The sequence below is a fragment of the Stegostoma tigrinum genome, chromosome 20 (assembly GCF_030684315.1).
Source record: "Stegostoma tigrinum isolate sSteTig4 chromosome 20, sSteTig4.hap1, whole genome shotgun sequence".
NCBI classification, from domain to species: Eukaryota; Metazoa; Chordata; class Chondrichthyes; order Orectolobiformes; family Stegostomatidae; genus Stegostoma; species Stegostoma tigrinum.
The window spans coordinates 15443148-15449380 of record NC_081373.1 but is presented as its reverse complement, the minus strand read 5'-3'; positions in this window follow the sequence as shown (position 1 = coordinate 15449380).

Sequence of the window (6233 nt, the reverse complement as noted above, 5' to 3'; positions counted from 1 at the left end):
CGCACCTTCTTTATGAAGAGGGTCCTGTTGGACTGTTGTGGGTTCGCTGCTGCGGACATTTACTGCCTGCAGGATTTCCCCGGAGGAGGTTTTTACGATGTAACCTTCAGGAGTGTCAAGCTTTGCGAGTGCTTCCTGGAGGTTTTCAAGGAGAAAGGAGGTGAGGGCCCCCTCTCTGTATTGACCGCTGTCCCACTGTTTGTGATGCCAGCACAGAGGAGCCGTATGGTGACTGTACACATGTACAACCCGCATGTGCCAGCAGTTGATGTCCTGACCTTCCTCGGAAGGTATGTGAAGGTGGAAGGGGACCTAACTGACATCATGGGCCCCTTTGGCATCTGGACCAGTAAGAGGCAGGTCAAGGTGACGCTGAGGATGGGCGCGGATGGGAACGTCGTACACCCACCGTCCAGCTTTGTGATCGGCGGGAGCAGGGGCTACCTGACCTATGCAGGGCAACCTAAAGTCTGCCATGCCTGTGGTAGGTCAGGTCACGTGGCAGCCGACTGCAAAGCCACCATCTGCAGGGAAGAGGGACACCTTGCAAAGGATTGCCCCCAAGAGAAAAGCTGCAACCTTTGCGGGGAAGCGGGCCACCTCTATAGGGCATGCCCGCAGCGGGGGACCACCTACGCCCAGGTCACCGGCAGGGGCAATGCGGGGCCAGTCCCCCCGGAGGAGAGGAAGGCACCAGGGCCCAGCAAGGACCCCACTAATGTGCAGGAGGGCCAGGTCGTGCAGGAGGGCCCAGCCCCGCAGGATGGGCCCGAGGCCAGCAAAGCACCCCTGCAGGCTCCGATCCCCCCCGACAACCCGGAGTCGATGGAGGCGGCGACAGGCGACCAGGGGAGTGGACAACAGTCTGGAAAGCGAGGAGGAAGGTGCGTCGATGGGCCCAGGAACCGCAACCATCAGGCGGGAAGAGGCAGCTACAGGGGGGCTATAAGAGCTCCTCTGACGAGGGGGATTCGGAGAGGTCCCACCCAAAGCAGAAGTTAAAGATCTCGAGGGAGATGGAAAGCAGCACCCCGCTTCCAGGTGACGGGAGGCGTCCTGAGGCTCCCTCCGACACCCAGTGAAGTGCCGCTGGAGCACTGGAGGGCCCCCCGGGACTTCCAGGCGGGAAGGAGGAAACAGCGCGTCCCCAGCCTGACCCAGAGCCAGACCCTCCTGCCTCCGCACCCCTGACGGAGGGATGCCACCCGGAAGGCAGCACCGTCGGTTTCGTGAGCCCGGAGCGCGTCCAGCAGTTAGCCCGGGCAATGGACATGCAGGGACAGATGGAGGGGCTGGACCTTGGACTTGGGGGGGGTACTGCGGTCACTGCCCACAATGGGGGTACGAGTTGCGAGCATTAATGTGCGCAGCGTCAAGTCAACCGCAAGATGTGTGTCCACGTTGGCCTACCTGACCACCATCAAGGCAGACCTCCTGCTTCCGCAGGAGTGCGGGATACCGCACCTCGGCAGGTACGGGAAATGGTCCGGCACCTGGACCTGTGGGCCTTCGATCTGGTCAGGGGGTAACGACTGTCGCTCCTCGGGCCTGGCTATTCTGCTGCGGGGGCACAACTTCACCATCTCTCAAGTTCAGGAGGTGGTGGGGGGGGGGGGGCGCCTCCTAGTGGCTGACATCCCCTATGGGAACACTCTCCCCTGAGGCTGATCAACATGTACGTCCCAGCGGTACGGAATGAGCGGTTGGCCGTCCTGCAGCGGCTTCCACCCCTGCTGGCTACTTCCAGGCCGGTCATCCTAGGCGGAGACTTCAACTGCATCATTGATGCAGATGGAAGATCCAGTGTGGGGACAGCGGGTGGGGGGAGTCAACTGGACGTCACATCCAGATTCCTGATGGGCACGGTGAAGGACGCCAAGCTGCTCGACATCTTCAGCACCCCTGCAGACGGAGCGCAGCGGAGGTACACCTGGTCGCGGCCAGACGGGTCTATCCGCTCAAGGATAGACTTCCTGTTTGTGTCACGGGCGTTCTCGGTCAGGTCCACCGGTGTCGAGCCGGTGTTCTTCTCTGACCACTGCCTCCTGCTGGCCGACTGTCACTTACAGGACGACCAGCCGGCCGGCAAGGGGACGTGGAAGCTCAACACGACTCTGTTGACCCCAGACAACGTCGAGGAGCTTAAGAGGGAGTACGCCGGTTGGAGAACCGTGAAACCCCTCTTTGAGTCTCCAGGCGACTGGTGGGAGACAGTGAAGGAGAACATCAAGAGGTTCTTTGTTCTCAAGGGTGTTCGGAAGGCGAGAGAGAGGTGGGGAAAGCTGTCGCAACTCCGGAAAAGGGTGCAGAACCTGCTCCTTCTGCAGTTGATGGGGGTTGATGCCACGGAGGACCTCCACGAGGTGAGGGGCCAGCAAGCCTCGCTCTTCACCGTGGAGGCCTCCCGGATAATCTTCCGGTCCAGGGTCCGCTCTGTGGAGCAGGACGAGACATGCTCGCGTTTCTTCTTTCAGAAGGTGCACAAAGAGAGTTCTGTGCTTAGCCGGCTGAAGGAGGACGACGGCTCGGTGACGTCGTCTCGGCCCGACATTTTGAGGATCAGCAGATCCTTCTATGCCGGACTGTACGACACGAAGCCCACAGACAGCACGGCCTCCGAGTCGTTCCTGTCATCTATCACGGAGGTCTTAGACGACGGCACGAGGGAGTGGCTGGACCGGCCAATATCCCTGGATGAGCTGACCAGAGCCCTCAAGTCCTTGGAGAGGAATAGGACTCCCGGAAGCGACGGCTTACCGGTCGAGCTGTATTCCGCTCTGTGGGGCCTGGTCGGCCAGGACCTGCTGGAGGTGTACGATAGTGCGCTTCGGGCAGGGGAAATGTGCAAGTCCATGAGGAAGGGCATCATCACCCTCATTTACAAGAGGAAGGGTGAGAGGGAAGAAATTAAGAATTGGCGTCCCATTTCACTTTTGAACGTGGACTACAAAGTCCTGGCCAAGGTCATAGCCAACCGGGTCAGGTCTGCCCTGGAGTCAGTGATTCACCCTGACCAAACCTGTGCTGTGCCGGGCAGGAAGATCGCTGAGAGCCTCGCACTCATCAGGGATTCGATCGCCTACGTACAGGACAGGCGGGTGGACACCTGCCTCGTCAGCCTGGACCAGGAGAAGGCCTTCGACAGGGTCTCTCATGCTTACATGAGGGACGTCCTTTCCAAATTGGGGTTTGGGGAGGGCATCCGCAATTGGATCCGGCTGCTCTACGCCAACATCGTTAGCGCAGTCTCGATCAACGGGTGGGAATCAGACAGTTTTCCTGTTAGATCTGGAGTCAGACAGGGCTGCCTGCTCTCTCCTGCCTTGTTCGTGTGCTGTGTGGAGCCCTTCGTCGCCTCCATCAGGAAGGATGTGAGCCTGAAGGGCGTGACTATCCCAGGCAGCGGAGGCCTTCAGGTCAAGACCTCCCTGTACATGGACGATGTCGCTGTCTCCTGCACCGATCGTCGGTCGGTGAGTAGACTATTGGACATCTGCGGCCAGTTTGAACTGGCCTCGGATGCCAAAGTCAATAGGGGTAAGAGCGAGGCCATGTTCTTCGGGAACTGGGATGACCGCTCCTTCATCCCCTTCACCGTCAGGACAGACTACCTGAAGGTGCTGGGTGTTTGGTTTGGTGGAGCTGGGGCGTGCACTAAGACTTAGGAGGAGCGTATCACCAAATTGAAGCAGAAGCTGGGCAAGTGGACGCTCCGGTCCCTCTCCATCGTGGGTAAGAACCTGGTTGTCAGGTGCGAGGGGCTTTCAGTACTGTTGTATGTGGCGCAGGCCTGGCCTATTCCCTGGACCTGCGCCGCTGCAGTCACCTGGGCCATCTTCCACTTCATTTGGGGTTCGAGGATGGACCGGGTCTGCAGGGACACCATGTACAAAGACCTGGGAAATGGGGGAAAGGGCGTACCGAACGCCACCCTCGCCCTGACGGCTACCTTTGTGTGCGGCTGCATCAAGCTGTGCGTAGATCCTCAGTACGCAAACACCAAGTGTCACTACTTACTGAGGTTCTACCTGTCCCCGGTGTTGCGAAGGATGGGCCTGGCCTCGTTGCCGCGGAATGCTCCGAGTAGTTGGACCGTCCCGTACCACCTGTCCTTCGTGGAGAAATTTTTGAAAGGAAACACCTTTTACCACTAGGTCATCAGGCAGTGGTCAGCACCTAGTATCCTCGGGACCCTTCGGGAAAAGGAGAGGGTGGATCCCGTCGTGTGGTTCCCCACGCAGACTACCAAAGTCGTTTGGCAGAATGCCTCATTGCCAGAACTTTCAAACAAGCACAAGGACATTGCTTGGCTGGCGGTGAAAGGGGCTCTGCCAGTGAGATCCTTTATGCATGCCCGGAATCCCTGCGCCACCGCATGCTGCCCTCGAGGCGGCTGCGGGGGGGGACGAGACTGTCGATCACCTCCTTCTGGAGTGTGCCTATGCGCAGGAGGTCTGGAGGGGGATGCAGTGGTATTTGTTGAGGTTCGTCCCGAGCAGCTCCGTGATGCGGGACTCCGTGCTCTACGGGCTGTTTCCCAGGACGCACACCGAGACCAACATCAACTGTGCCTGGAGGACCATCAATGCGGTGAAAGACGCTCTTTGGTCTGCCCGCAACTTGCTGGTCTGCCAGCTGAAAGAACTGACCCCGACCGAGTGTTGCAGACTGGCGCACTCCAAGGTTCAGGACTACGTGCTGTGGGACGCGCTAAAGCTTGGGGCAGCCGTCGCCAAGGCGCGGTGGGGAAAGACCACCGTATGAACCCCCTCGTCCAGAATAGGAAAAAGAACCCTCTCTGGTAATTGGGCCCAGCTGGCGCCTTCCCCAACTGGTCAGGGGGCCAACTGGGACTGTACGGGGTGACGACTGCCGGGGTGGTTTCTTTGCTTTGTTTTTTTGTTCTCTGTTTTGTTTTTTCCTTTAGTTGGTGTACATACCCCCTGAGTAACCCGGAGTGGCTTGCATGACTGGGTAGGTGTATAAATGTTTTATTTTTTTTGTACATTCTATGAATAAAGTATATTTTTTCAAATAAAAAAAGGTGACGAAACGTCTGAAAACGAACCTTCCAGCTCAGCGAGCAAACTCACATCCACTGTTGATGATACAAATATCTCCACTGGGGGTCCCTCAATTTCCTTTCTAGCCTCACAAAAGCCTGAGATACACTTTACCAGGTAATGTGTTTTAAGACTTCCAGCATCACTTCTACTGCAGTGTGAATCCTTGAGTATATAAATAGAGGCAGACAGTATAAAAACAAGGAAGTCATGCTACACCATTACACCTCATTCATTAGACTACTTTTGGAATATTGTATTTTATTCTGGGCACCTTAAGGAATGATGTTAAAACTCTGCAGACAGTGCAAAGGAGATTTATTACAATGAAAGCAGGGATGAGAGATTTTAGATACTAAAAAAAGGTTTACAGAAATTGGGTTTATTCTCTTTGGAGCAGAAAAGATTACGAGGTGACCACATTGAGGTGTTCAAAATTATGACCAATTTTGTCAGGGTAAAGACGATATTCTCTTTCTACTAGTTGGTATGTCGCTAGCTAGGGCGTCACAATTTCAAGAATGGCAGCAAGAGAGTTAGGTGTGAGACGTGGAGAAACGTCTTTACTCAAACAGCTTTTAGGATTTGGAATGTGCTGCCTGGGAAAGTGGTGGAGATAGATTCCACAGGAATTTAACAAAAGGGACTTTTTTATAGATTCGAAAGTAAATAATTTAGAGGGCTTTTGGGAGTCAATTGGAGAATGGGACTAGCTAGGTAGCTTGTCCAGGAGCAGGCACAGACATGATGGGTTGAATGGCCTCCTGCTCTACTGTAATATCTACGTGTCTCGTAAATGTTCCTGTTTTGCATTCGGGTGGAGGCACCTGACGGTGAAATGCTCAAGTAAAAATGAGATGTCTTAATTGCATAGGATTTAATGATCAACTTGAGTTGTTTTATAGTGTACTTAGAGGAAATAAGTGAATAAAATAAAACTTATCCAATAAGAAAAATTGCAACTGTCTTCAGTGGTAATGACTGAGATTATTCAACAGCAAGTATATAACCTGTTCCCTGTTGGTTTGGTCAAGTCATTTCCTATAACTTTCTCATGAAGGATACAGAGATACAGGGCAGATATTTCCATGTGTCTGAGGTTCATGGGGTTCAGGCCTTTTTCAGCATGTTAAATGCTAAATACAGTCGAAAAATCCAGTGCACTACTGA